The sequence below is a fragment of the Mercenaria mercenaria genome, chromosome 14 (assembly GCF_021730395.1).
Source record: "Mercenaria mercenaria strain notata chromosome 14, MADL_Memer_1, whole genome shotgun sequence".
Taxonomy (NCBI): domain Eukaryota; kingdom Metazoa; phylum Mollusca; class Bivalvia; order Venerida; family Veneridae; genus Mercenaria; species Mercenaria mercenaria.
This window is the reverse complement of record NC_069374.1, coordinates 55,828,472-55,844,403: the sequence shown is the minus strand read 5'-3', so window position 1 is coordinate 55,844,403 and position 15,932 is coordinate 55,828,472.

Below are 15,932 nucleotides of genomic sequence, written 5' to 3'. Positions count from 1 at the left end.
GAACTTATTTTGTTTTCATTTTTGGTTGTACTTTTCGTGAATATTTTGCATTTGGTGTGCACTTCATGAAAACTATTTGATCCTACATTTGTACATAAAAAATACAAATACCATCAACACCATGACTGCAGCAGTTTTAGTATTTTCGCAACTACATGCTGTATCCTTATGCACAGCGAAAAAATAGTCAGAGTAAATATGATTTCATTAAATGAAACTATATTTGCAGTGCATTCATATACGTATTTGTCATTGTTGTGACTCAGACATTCAAGGAACGTGATCGTATTTAATATAAAGACGAAATAGGGTAACTGATAAAATGTACATTACCGTTTTAAGGAGCTATTGTTGCACTCAGACAAGTAGAAGAAGAATAATTCTTTCATAAAATCTCTAGTATTTATTAGAAAATAATAGAACAATATTATGAAAGTTTGTGTGATTTCCCATCAGATGAAATACACGGTTCTTAATATTCAAATAGTAATTACACAATGTTTATCGAAGTTTTCTATTTCATATTTATTGAAGAAATAAGATACTTATTCAATCTTAAAGACGGCGATGACTTGTATAATTTGTATGAACAACGTAATTGATTCCATATGCAAATACTTTGCTGGCAACTGGCGTGATTATTTTATTTCAATGTTTCAGTTAACACACAAAAGCGAATACAATATGAAATAAATCATAGACTTACTTTACGCCAAATGTTGATAAAATAGTTAAAATATCGGCCCTAAGACGCTGTTAAGACTTCTTTAAAACTTTGTTTTGCAAGGGCTACGAAACAATATAACAAGTACCTGTATTTCCCGTTTATGTCTTGACGATAGTAATTTATGCTGCCTGTTTCCTGGCCACAAAGGGCTCGTGAAAACGCACGTGGCTGTCAACACTAAGAGCAGTACATAAGAAATCATAAGGTCCAACTTTAGCATGTCTAATTTACCACTTTTCCTTTTTTCTATCTCCCTCAATTTATATCTCCGTCAATTTCTATCTGCAAATGTTAAATGTTAACTTATTCGTTATTTGATTTGTTCACATAAAATATTTTTGTCGTAATAATTTATTCGGCTTGTATCTGAATTTTGATTCTTAAATAATTTATTGATATCCTAGCTTCTGTTTATGAAAACATTTTAACTTCAATATTTTAGTTTCCTCTTTACTAGCCGACAGCGGTTGTTAAAGTGGTAATGGAAAACTTGACGCTGACTTATGAATTAATAGAGCTTTGAAGAGAGTTTATTGAAAGAGTATCTAACTTGTCATCAGTTTGACGTTTGACGTTCGCTCAAAAACATGAAACTATTGGTCAGTTGGTTCAATCGAACGCATCTCATAATAAGAGGCGTTCCAAGTATTGCATTTTATTCTAAAAGACCTGTCAATTTGTCTTATTGTAAATATGATGGAAATATACAAAGGTATATATTTATGAAATACATGAATATCCCTACTATGGAATCAACGCACCAAATTTGTCAAATGAACGGATGTGCACACGGTCCAACTTAAATATTCCTCACCAAAAATGGACGTCAAGATCTAATGAGTATTCTCAAGAAGCGTTAAAAATATCATGTAGCCGATAGTATCAGAAACTATATAATTACACCAACTCTAGTCCTACCTCGTACATACCAACCGGTATACTACCTGTACCATATCATTAAATACTCGGTTGTAATTTGTTTCATTGTGTTATAGACTTACTCTAAATGCTCTTTAGTCGAGGGGAACAAGCTGTTTTTATACGTAGTAAAATGATTACTGAACACCGTCTGACAACGTAAATGAGGACAAGGGATACTAAATTTGAAAACTGCATCAATATCAATGCGGAAAAAATCATAAAATGCATGTCATTTGAATATATTACAAATACGTAGCACGTCATCGTGTGTTATATTCTGTCTGCCAATTCAGCTACGAGGAAATATTGGTTTCAGGACTCTCAACAGAGACAAGAATACCCCGAATTGCACACATAATGGAACATGTCTCCTTTTATCTGCCAATGACGGACCTGATAATACGTATGTATAATTTTATTGTGTGAGACAAAATGTAAATAGTGACGGAGATAAAAGTGTCTCTTGACTTTTCATTTTATTTCGCAAACCTGAGCTGAATATTCCTGGATTGATGATCGCTGCACTTTTGAGCGTCTTCCATATCTTCAGTAAGAATTTTAGTCCCAGTCGTATCCTTGGACAATTCGAGAAATTCCTTGTCGGAAAATTGCTGACTCAAAGAAACTTCCGAGTAGGAGCCTTGGTACTCGTTTTGGCCATTCTTCGAGGATCGAGTAGAATTGGTTTTCGGCGTCATCTGATCTGTAAATATTTAAATAAAGAGTGTTTCCACCTTTATATATATGATGTGTGATACGTTACGCATAACAGTTTGTTTAAATTTTAGCTTTAATAGTGGATCTGATTTTTTTTTATTAGACTGGTAAAATTTGTGATGTCATAATTTGTGTATGTGTTTAACAACTGTTTTACAGTCAGATTAGGTCTTCCCACAATAATCCAATAATAACTGGAGATGTAACACTTAATGGTTTGATAGGTGTAGGACTGTCTGTAAAAGGGACTGCGTGGAAATTAAATGTGATATTTCAGAAAAGCTTAAACAACATGTTTGAAAATTATCAAATAAAAACTTTTAAAGTGTTAAACTCTGTCTGAAATTTTATATATTTACATTCAACATTAATTGTATAAAGTTCTGATCACAATGTACTATATCTACTCAAATGTCTACATTGTGTTTGTGTTTAAAAACAATGTTTAAGAGTTTTTATCATTTCTTTAGTATAGAATATTATGCCTAGCATACATTTTACAAGTCGGCTGAAATGAAAAATGTTATAAACATATTTACCCTTTTTCTTAAATTGAACAATATTAATGTATATATCAGATGACATATATTTCACTATCTTTTCTTGTGTATCTTATATATCATTCTTAAACATTATCATATCGAATATTTACTTGCATTTTAATCATGTTTGTTGCTCTATTTCTTGTGTTTATTTCAGATTAAAAGTATATTTGGCACTATCTCTTTCTCCTAACATTCATTGTTTGATTGTGCATCTTTATTATAATGATTAATACATTCCCTGGTATGTCAGGTTTGTCCAAGACTAATCTTGGTTCCCTCGAAACTCATTTTTTTCTTTCAACTCGATCTCACTACCTGGCTATTACTAAGGAATTTCGAAGAAATTGGATAAAAAATGTTACTTATTAGGTTTATTCATTAATTTTGCGAAACAAGTTTTTGCTAAGAATTGTACATTAGCCTTGATTAGGCGAAACTAAATTTGCGAAAATAGGTGTTTTAATTGCCAAAGCACTGATGTCTTTGTTAAAATCCACTAATTCTATTTGATATACAACATATAATGTAACAAGCCATTTACTTAGAGGATCGTCTATTGCAAATAGCATTGACAAATGTATTCATCGGTTATGCGCACACAATAAGATCTATAGAGCCCTTGGTGGCCATAAAAGCTGAGTTTAGTAATTAGGTTCGGAACACATTACAGACAAACGACAAGTGCCATTTCCACAGATTAACAGACACATTTGAGAATTCAGATTTCTTAATATTTATGTTTATATCAATGTAATACCGCCATTATGTTACTGCGGAATACCATATACATATGGTTTTCACCCTTAATCTAGATTTAGTTCTTAGCATAAGTGATGCATTTCATAGAATTATGGAGGTGCGAGTACTCAATTTAGAAAATTTTGAACCTCTGATATTTATAGTGCTTTGACAAGAATTATTCTCTAAAGAGAAGCAGGAGGAAGCACTTTCAACACTAGAAAGGGTGTAAAGCACGTGGCTGTCTTTTACAACATGCGGGGTATTACGAAAATTAACGTACTTAGCTGAATGCTGTACAAAGTTTAAATGATATTGCAAGCTCTATAAACCTTTACAACAAAGCGGTACATACCTATATCTGGTATCATGTTAAAGCTTAAAACTGACCTTTGTATTAAAGTACATGTATCTCGCACATGATTTTCATTGGTATCCAATAATGAAAAGCAATGTACTTTTCAGTGTATCCATATTTTTCGTCTTCTTGTTAGAAAACGACAATTTTTATATGAGTGCCTATTTCGCAGGCATTTCCAGAATCACAAAATTAATCAAACTTTCATAAATGTTAAATTTTTAAACATGAGAAAAGTATGGAGTACGTGCATGGAGAATATAATTCAGGAGCTTTGTGAACAAAAGAATATGTTATAAAGATATGTTTTCGCTAATTTAAAAAAAAATATACATCGACCAAGCAACAGCTATAGAAAGACTGGAAGTGTAGAAATGATACTGTGCGTGAAGTACAAATTATTCGATGCACGAAGTATACGATTATACGATACACGTACTTATAGAAAATCAAAATAATATCATATCGGAATTTCAGTATATCCTCACCCATCTTTCAAAAAAAAAACATCGGTAACAGACTGTAAAATTTTCCCTTTTTCTCAGAGTACTTTTCGTTCAGCAAGAAGAGTTTAACAATGGGGAATTACAGCCGTATAATCTTCCTATTACGTTCGCTATTTTAGACGAAGCCTATCCAGATGTAGATAATGAGACCCTGTAACTATGATACCTTACAAGTGCATAAAATACCTTAGTCTATCGTCCCATTAGTAGCAATAACGATCATCTACTTATATTATTGTTTCAATAACTTTCCACGGCAAGTTTTGTATGCACAGCGTTTGGCGTCTCGCTGTCAAACAAAGATTTACGTGTGTTGATTGAGTCTGGTTGAACAAAGACGTTTCTACATTGCTAAGAAGTTTCTCTAGAAAAGAACGTTTGCATTGCCTGATTCATACTAACACTGTACATTTCTTCCGCCGCACATTTAAGAGCTAGACAAAACTATCTGCATGCAAAAAGCAAAAATTTTAAAGTGGCATTATGCGCATCTTACTGCACATAGTGTGTTTTTGGTGAATGTTTTATAAAAGCAATTTTCGGCTGCTGTGCATTTAAATGGGTTAAATTAACGATAATGCCGAATAAGTATTTGAAGCTGATGCTTTAGAAATAAAGAAATCGGACTAAGAAAATAATAATTCTTTTCTTTAATCTTCTACTCAGTGATCTCCCTTAACTATAGGTAGAGATTTCTGAAGTTGAAGGGAAGCAACTCCTGTGTGCAGTTTGACTTTTCTTAAAAAGACTGCCCAGTCAAAATAAGAAAAGCCATATTTGGAAAGTTATTATTACGTACTGGTAACAGGAATAGTTTGGTATATTGGGTTAAAAGCTATAATTCCCTCCAACCTTTTACACACACACACACACACACACACACACACACACACACACACACACACACACACACATCTAATTCAGCTGGAGCTTTACTTGAAAAACGCACATTTCCACTTTAAGTAATGATTAAACAATATTTGATAACGTCAGCTTTCTTCACTTTAAATGTAAGTACTTGCACCAGCATTAGTTGAATGCTTCCCACATTCACTCAAAGGTAGTACAAAATTGTATATAATTTTGTTTAATTATATAGAGGACATTCATCTTGTTTCAGGAATATGGAGTTTATTTCCATCTTACGGTATGAAAATAAAAAAAAATCACATGTGGCGTACCCATGAGTGAAATATGGTATGTTTCATGCCATAAAAATAAAAATAAAAACGGTATTCATATAAAAGCTTGAAATGTCTCTTTTTCATATTCTCAAATGTTTACAAAACGTCATTTCTTTACATCTATTATAAGCGCCAACAGTGAAATAAAGTAATTATATCAATTTGATATTCCGCTAGTGGAATAACACTTTAACGTTGACGTCAGATGTTGGTCGAGTTACTTTGTCAATGTCGGCGTTTCAGCAAAAGAACTGACATGCCATAAAAACAAAATAATACATTTGTCTCTTTATACAATATTTTCAAACTCGTCTAATAAAAGTGACGAAATACTCGACAGAGACTCGCATTTGTTATATTGATCAACTCGTTTAAATTCAATATTTAAAGACGTTTATGTAATATCTCCGACTAATTTTCGAAAATAATGAAAAACGCTAAAATTTCACCATCAACGCATATACGTAACCCACAACTCACAATTTATATCGTTTCTGTTGGCGTCTCAGATTGAGAGCAAAAACTGGTTGGTTGTCAAGTAATATCTTTTTGTAGAGGATAAATACCATGCTCTTATATAGATACAGCATAATATGTACAATAGGCGGGTTCCAGTCATTGAAAATATGAGCCATGCCATGAGAAAACCAACATAGTGGCTTTGCGACCAGCAGCCGCGCAGTCTGGTCAGGATCCATGCTGTTCGCTAATGGTTTCTCTAATAATAATAGTCTTTGAAAGCGAACAGCTTGGATCCTGACCAGCCTGCGCGGATGCTGGTCTGGATACATGCTGGTCGCAAAGCCACTATGTTGGTTTTCCCATGGCGCGGCTCATATAATGATATACAATGGCCATCTTTCACTAAAATATTTGATACCTAGTTATTTACTTCAAATGAATAAACTACTAATTAAATGTATTTAACTCTACTCAGTAAATAAACAAAGTTTACATATAGAGTTACATTCATAATTAAATGTTATGCAGTAACAGTTTATTGTAAATTGTTTTCGTGTTAGTACACATTTATACTGTGTTTAGCTATACATGTATAAAGTGTGTACTAATTTAAACCTAATGCATAGTACTGTAAATACACATAAACTTGATAATTTTATGTTTACATACACTATATGAAGTAACTGTTCATGTTTTAAACCTAATGTACCTTTAATATTTCATTTTTGCAAATTAGAGATATAGTTAACGTTACTGATGACGTTGACGTCATTGCCATTTAAACAATGACAACTAGCGAAACAGTTACACTGAAAATGTGATTTACACGATATACTATTATTATTACTTTTACTACTATTATTACTTATACTATTATTATTACTACATTTGTATTATTATTTATCACTTCACCTGTAATGAAGTGTAATACGTTCTTTTATGTTCATGGCGGAAAACGTATATAGAGTTGAAAAACCGTGACACATTAAACTTGTTTAATTTCTATAATAAGGACTCTTCATTCCTTTTTGACCGACCATCGATATTAAGAACTACATATCTTAAAATATTTCATGATAAAAATCATTCAAAAGTGCTTCAGAAAATGTACTTTTGCTCATAAGTACACGCCTTCTATATAACATTCCGTCTTGTCAGCTTATCTTTTCTAAAAAAAAAAACGCTCCCGCATTGCCCCAGTGAGGTCTGTAATATTTTATTAATGTCCTCGTGTTTCCATCATTCCTACTAGAAATTCCTTCGGTGTTCAGTTACTTCTTCTTTTCTTTTAAATTTACAGTACAGTACATATATATAGAAAATCAATCAAGGGTTTACAGGGGTTTATGATTTTTGACGATATGTTGATATCGTTGATTATGTTTACCGGTGCTCATGCAATTTCTTTCGCCGTCGTCTTAAATTCTGTTTTCGATAATATGATACTGTCATTTAAGAGAGTTTTACAATTTAATGAAAAGTTTATATTGTACTTGTACAGAATTTCAATTCATATAAAAGTGACTGCGTCTATATATTTGTAAATTTCTCCTACTAAGTGTAATAAAACGGTTTCATTAAAAGTTGCGAATGCAAATACAAAACAATAATTTCAGAAATATTGCTATACTTTTATTGACAATTTTACATGGCTTTACTCCGTTTAAAGGTCATATATAAATATTATTATAGTCATGGTTTGTTGATGACCAATATGAAATAGATACTCTTCATGCTGATTCTAACAAACCGTGTAACAAATTCATTTTGCCGAATATCCTTTCTTTCCGTATTCGCAGAATTTGGAAAAATAACAATACTAAAAGATTCATACCGAATAATTACAAGCCTTGTCTGTAACAGACAGTTCTCTGGTTTTGTGATATTTATCCCACTTGACATGGTCAACATTCTACGTAAGTTTTACAGATATAGAAAATTGGCCCTACAAGTAATTATCTAAGATACTTGTCAAACTCAACTCCAAACTGAAAAGTACAAAGATAACAACAATAACAATACAGGAAAAAGGTTTTAATGCCATTAGGTAAACAGAAATTCACAATTTTTTGAGACATTTTTAAGACATACATCAGACTTGATACTGGGATTAACCCCCTAAAACTTGACTAAAAGGCAGCAAGCGGATACAATTTATGTTATGTGAAAAATATTAATTATTACATCAATTTGAAATATATTGGATCAGCATGTCATGTCTATTGACCAATAAAAGTGCCGGATACTGGTAAGATAAGATTTCATCAAAGATTATCAAGTGTCAAAGTGTGAAACTAAATACGTCAGATAATAGATTGAAAAGATTTCAGTTTGCAGCATGACAAGCATGGTTATAATATAGTGATTCAATAAGAATGATACAAAGCGCTAGATTAAAATGAAAAATGTACTTTAAGTAGTTCCCAGTTTTAAATGATTATCTCCTTGAACAAAACTTGCAGTCCTGTATTGGCCATAATTCTTTATAGTTAAGAATAAACAAATAATAGTAAATTGACAGCTACGCTACAAATACCATACATCCGTATTTTACAAGGAAATACGAAAAGACGTTTATTAGAAAGCATAATTTCACAGCATTGTGAGATATTTTTTTGGAATCTGGAGCAGGTCTCTTGATCGATTATGTGAAGAGGATCTTTGCCTTCCATTGCATGCATCTGCCTGATAGATACTATATGATAAAATTTAAAAGCGTCTACATTGATGTGTCTTAACCCTTAGCCCGCTAAATTTTTAAAATAGACTGGTCCATCATTCAGGCAAACATTTTCATACGGACAGAATTTCCTTAAACTTTGTTTACTGACTGAGAGTCAAGTTTAAAACGGAAATATATATTAAAAGCATAGATAATCGGGCTTGATCTTGAACTTCTACCCTTGAAAATCAGAAAAATACTAAATGAATGCAATTTTCAAGGGCAGAGAATTCAACATCAAGGCAAGGAAACTGTGCATTTTATTTATATTTCTGTTTCAGACTTCTTTTGCAGCAGTAAACAAAGGGAAAGACCAGGACTTTGCGGTATCATTTTGTCATGTTTATAGTTAAGAACACAGTGTCTATACTGAAATGGGGTAAACTTTCTTACGGACAGAATTTCTTCTTTAAACTGTGTTTACTGACAGAGAATCAACTAAAAAACAGAAATAGAATAAATCATACGTACCCAGCCTTGTCATGAATTATCTGCACTTGAAAGTTGGAAAATACTGAAAAGAAATCTATTTTCAAGGGCAAGTAATTCAAGATCAAGCATGGGCACGAATGATTTTCAATACATATTTCCAATCTGAGTCAATACATAAAGTTTAATGAAATTCTGTCCGTATGAAAATGTTTGCCTATATACATATAGAAAATTGTTCGATATGTCTTTAAGGTAACATTGTGTAACAAGCACAGCTAATACAGCTTTTTCTGTTAATTAAAAATAATGATAGATAAAAAAAAAACACCATTGTCTCTTTAACCTCAATCGTGATTGTGAAAACACTAGCTTTATATTGTACATGTATTAACACTTTCAAATAGAGGAACAATGAAACAAAGTGAATATTTACTAAAATGACTATATCAACTTATTTTGTTGTTTTTTTTGTTTTGTTTTGTTTTTCTCCGATGCTATAATAATTTTGCTGTCACTCTCGCTGTATGTGTGTATAAGTTTGAATATTGATTCTTGACCATTTACAAATATGCGCATTTAAGTTCTTTAATATTTCTTAATAATTAACTTTTCTGTTCTGTTCTACAGACGTCTTAAATAGCCTAGCAACTTCTGTTTGCGCGTCCGCCTCCTGATAAATATGCACGGTTGAACAAATGCTAGCGTATTGTAATTATTCATTTTCTCCCGTTCTTTCTTAATTTGTTTCTACACCAACGTAAGTTTACCTCTGGGAAATTACACCCTATTATTCTTTACATTACGTTCGCCACACTAGGTGAAGCCCTGACAGATGTAAATAATGAGGCCCTTAATCTACGCAGTCTTTCAAGTTCGCTCAAAACTTACGCTAGCGTCAAATTAGCAAGTAATAACTGGTCATTTGTCCGTATTGTTGCTAAAATTACGTTCCTTTAAACACAGACAATTTCATTACTTGTATGCGTTAATTTTCGCCACGCGCTGTCAAAATTAAGTACCGAGATTTATGGGTTATTACAGAATGTTGTTTTTATAAGACAGTTCCGAAGTAACTCGTTCTTTTTGTCTTTTAAGGGAAGTTTGTAAGGTTGAACTTATATCTGCATTTCAAGATCTGTCTTGTTTGAAGAAAGAAACAAATTTACAAAAAAATGACTGCGCAATATTTGATGATGCTGGCTTTAATGCTTGTGGAGGCAAGTACTGGTGCCAGCATAGATGACGATGCCACCGGAGACTTTTACTCTAAGCAGGTATTCATTTGTCTTTTTCCTAATTTTCGCTTTATTTTCTAAATCATACTTTTCTAGTTGTGCTTTATTCACGTGTAGAATTTTATATAGAAATTAGTTTTGCATCGCACAAAAACCATAATACAGTTAAGTCAATCTTACTAGTTCATACAACATTTTGCGAGAGAATAAACTTTTTTTCAAATGTAAAATTAAGGTTGTCTGTTATTAACTCGACTCTGCTATTATTTAGCTTGGTTGCGTTCTATGATTCTAAAGGATGAATTTGAGCCGTGCCATGAAAAAAACCAACATAGTGGGTTTGCAACCAGCATGGATCCAGACCAGCCTGCGTATCCGCACAATCTGGTCAGGATCCATGCTGTTCGCTTTTAAAGCCTACTGCAATTAGAGAAACCGTTAGCGAACAGCATGGATCCTGACCAGACTGTGCGGATGCGCAGGCTGGTCTGGATCCATGCTGGTCGCAAACCCACTATGTTGATTTTCTCATGGCACGGCTCAATTGTATTTAACTATTACAACAGCAGTACATACGTTTTTTGAGGAGAGCATGGAAGCCATTCGTACTTGAATTTTGTATTTTTATTTTCTCAGGTACATTAGGATCATGAAATCCATTAAAATTTCATTTATCTTTAGCCGGCACTAGGGGAAATAAGAAAAATGTTTCATTTTTCATGACCTCTCATTAACTATTTCTATGCTCCTATTTTTCTTGACCTCTCATTAACTATTTCGACGCTCCTATTTTTCTTGACCTCTCGTTAACTATTTCGATGCTCCTATTTTTCTTGACCTCTCGTTAACTATTTCGACGCTCCTATTTTTCTTGACCTCTCATTAACTATTTCTATGCTCCTATTTTTCTTGACCTCTCATTAACTATTTCTATGCTCCTATTTTTCTTGACCTCTCGTTAACTATTTCGATGCTCCTATTTTTCTTGACCTCTCGTTAACTATTTCGACGCTCCTATTTTTCTTGACCTCTCATTAACTATTTCTATGCTCCTATTTTTCTTGACCTCTCGTTAACTATTTCGACGCTCCTATTTTTCTTGACCTCTCGTTAACTATTTCGATGCTCCTATTTTTCTTGACCTCTCGTTAACTAATTCGATGCTCCTATTTTTCATGGTTGCGTTCTATTCTTCCAAAGGATCTTCATATAGATTTATTTTCATATCAATATTAAAAGGTCTTTTCCATTTAAGGGTATCATCTCACGCGAACGAGAACTGGCAAACCGTTTACTTGACCGGCTTATGGGTGTAGCTTATGAAACATTCAAGGATATGGGCGGAAGTGACGTAGAACTGAAAGAAATACAACGAAAACGAGGGCGTATCACACAGTGTTACTTCCAGGCCATCTCATGTTATTGATTCAAAGGAAATTTTGTGTCACTGACAACAACGTTTTACTTCTGGGTTTTTCTGGAGACACCAGACGTTTCAAGTTTAATTCATGTTGCTTGCTATCAGACTTTTCCGTATAATTATGCGATGACAAGAACCGGCTAATTAAAGACTTCTCGTGTTATCGACAACATTATGTTCTTTTGAGTTAATACTTATTGTGTTATGGAATTGAACGTGCCATCTGAAGACAATAAGATGTAACTGTTTTGTTTTACTTCAGATGATCTCATAGTATTGCACAGATGGTGTTTTACATTAGTTATATCTTGGTACAAAGAGCAATAGTCAAAACAAGTTTTCCAACTCTAAAAGTGCATAGCATGTGTTTGGACTGGGTTTATTCTTTTTACAGGAAATAGTTTTTACACTATATATCTGTTCTCATTTGAACGACTACTTACAATATAACTACATTTTTTGTAATAAAAATAGCAACAATGTATATACCTGATTAAGCTGAAATGTTTTAGGTTGTGGAAGAAGTTAATTTAGTTTATAAGGCTACGCTTGACATGTAAGCAATGGTGTCGTTTTCCTCGACTTCAACCTTACCTGCTAAAGTAAAGAAGTGCAGTTTTGAAGTTTCAATCATATTGTGATCGTAAATAATTCCACTGCAGTGATGTGAATGCGTTCGCCAAGTTGTGTATATTCCAAAATGATGATTTCACAATCTTGCTCCGATATCAATATTGCGGGCTTAATATTTGGAAAACTTTGTTGATTTATACTGTCATACTAACAATGCAAACTGTGAAAATGTCAAACCTACATTTACATGTTTTTACATCAGATGGATTCATATGATTTACATTAAGCGCATAGCATGTTTGTAGCATAATATGTTCAATATATAAACGACATTGTTCAAGATAAATAAGTACAAAAAGCAATTTATATATTATTATTAGTTATCTTTTTTATTTATGCATTATACTTCTTTTTGCGTAGGAGCGGCGGTAAAACGTTGAATTATAAAAATGAAATAACGTACAACGACGAACGTCAATAAATTAGTAGCTGATGACGTAACACCAGATCTAGCGTGATAGATAATATCATTTTAAGTACCCTATCAATTTGTACCTACCTACATTTTATACATAAAAGGAATCTATAATTTTCACATTTGAAAAACTGAGAAACGGTTATAAATAAGGAGCGCCCAACTCAATTCACAGTATCCATTCAAGATCAAACACAAAGGGCGAAATACATAATGGAACTTTCATAGATACTATCACTAGTTGCCACTGCAACAACAGCAAAAAGATCTTACGGTCGCAAACACAAACATAATTCTCGTTCTCATTCAAAGATAAACAGTCAATCTTTTCTATTATTTTTTTAATTGAACAAACACCATTATAATCAATGAAAACAAAGGAAAATATGAAAATTTTATATAAAAACTATTTTTTCGGGGTCGTGAGGTTGTCGGTCATGTCGGGAAGCAATATAAAATTTACCATCGTCGCATACACGGTATTTGTAGAGTACATGATAAGGGTGAATGAGAGAAAAGTCTAAGTGCATCTTCGTTTACACACTCTTGGACCTCCATTGCTTTCACCTCGCGATTTTGCAATAGTTATTTCAAATCACACAGAAAAACAGTACACCTTAGCTTCGTCATTGTCAAAATTATGACATTATTTTAGGTCAATTTATTATGTTTTTCTTGCTAAAATGTTCTTTCCAAATTTCGAAAGAAAAGTCTTTGTAAATTAAAATACCTTTGCGATTTACTTCCATTTTTCACGACAGAAATTTATCTTTACGAACAATTTAAACAAAAGTAAAACTTTAATAAAAAGAAAGGAAAGAAACTTTAAACAAATTACTTTTCTGGACATCAAGACTATATTTTAGACTATCGCGGTGTTATATATTTGACCCCGTATTCTATCTAAATTCCTCTGAAATTAGTGTTTTTATGTAATAATATACTTATTATTAATGTAGGTGTGACGTTTACCCCAACATAAACATATTATTTACAATGCAAAGAAGGTTGAAATTGTGAAAGTTATTATATCGTTTTCGAACAAAAAAAAAATGTGGCTTTCTTTAGAGATTTGCGTGACTAACACGCCTTTTATCCGTGTTGGTTCGAGCATCACTCGGGTCGCAATTTTAGGAAAACTTTCAGCTGGATTGCAAAAGGCCGGTTGTTCTACCAAGTTATCCGCCTATATCTTAAATAATTCCCGAGGGAGCATATTTTGGTCCTCCGCTTCCATTAAAAGTTATTAAGTCTCCGTATGACCTAATTGTGTCGGTGCGGCTTAAAACCAAATGAAACAAATAATTTGGATTTTTAAATCGAAACTTTCTTTTTTTCCCTATTTTAAGAGCAACATTGAAAGTTCGAACAATAATACTTTTAAGATATTGATGTAATGCCTTTGCTTGACAATAGATAACTTTATTCGAAATGCATCTTGAATAAAATATTATCTTCTATACTGAAACAATATATTATAGATTAAAACCAAAAATATTCACGACGTACATGCACAACACTAATTTAAGAGCATCCATGTGTAAGTCGTTTTCCTTGTAAATATCTCATTCACTTAGCATTTCGTTATAGATAAAGATACATGTACATCTTACCTACCCACTTGACACAATCGATAAAGCACTCTTTCTTGATTCAAATCAAGGGAAAATACTAAATATTGATTATAGGTTACAGACATACAGAAATATTTAAATAGGGTTTGCCTTTTTAATCCTCATTCCCCATGCTCACATGGTTCGTCTGATTTGCTTTTCAAATGTTTTTACCCGAGCATTTTAGTGCTTTACAAAATATTATCGTGCCTTCTTTTGCTTTTCACGATTTGTCAATATACACATTCAGGAAATAACAATATTAAAAAGAATACATTAACCAGTGATTTCATGAGACTCAGTGTTCTTATATTTTCTTTGCCTTTGAAATCAGGGAGTAAATTCAATAATAAATGTATTATAGAATTCCGCTGAAGCCAGTTCTAAAGGCATAAAGAGAGCTGCGCTTTTCATTACCTTTTTATGATCAGACTTAGTTAAACAGTGTTAGCTGTCAGTTTGCTAAGTTCCATTCTGTGCTTCCTAAGGATCTTCTAAAAGATTTTATTATAAAACATCATTTATAAAATCATAGTAAATAAACCTTCTTAAGCACCATGCAAATTATGTTAATTGAACCAAACACGTTTAAATCAAAATCTAACATAAGAAAATATTATTTTTTTTAAATGCTAAACGATTAAATGTATTTTGCCTCGCTTTCAGAAAAGAAAAATATATAGACTGCATTTTGAATATATGGAATATAGGGTACTTTTGATATCGTTTGACGCTGAACTTATTGAGACTAAAGGCGATTTAAATTTGAAAGTCATATTGACATTGTTCAACTTTTTATTGTCATAAAGCTATTAAGAAATATTTTGCGGATCCATTTTCTTTATCAAGTTTGCGATCATTTTCCAAGACATTATTAAGGCTCAGTAATTTGCTACAAATTCAATAAGAAAACATTGGGCGTAGTTTTATGTTATTGAACTTATTTAAACGGCTTTATTTCCTGTACAAACTGATTATTATCTCAAATACTTGAGATAAACATTCTTTTAAAACAATCATACTGATGAAATAATTTAAATAGGTCAATAAAATTATAAATGAATTTAGATTTTTGTAGCAATTTTAATTTCATCCAAAGACCAAAACGACCAAACTATGTGCATGTAAATTTTATGAAATTCCTTTTTTAATCGATACATTGGGTCAATTTGCTTCACCGAACCCGGGATACGCCGGTCACGTGAGCGGCAAGAAAACAATTCTCGTCTTAGAATAAACAAACGCTCCGGTTTACGTCGGCCACGAATGCTGCAAGTAAAAGGTAACATTTCCACTTTGTTACG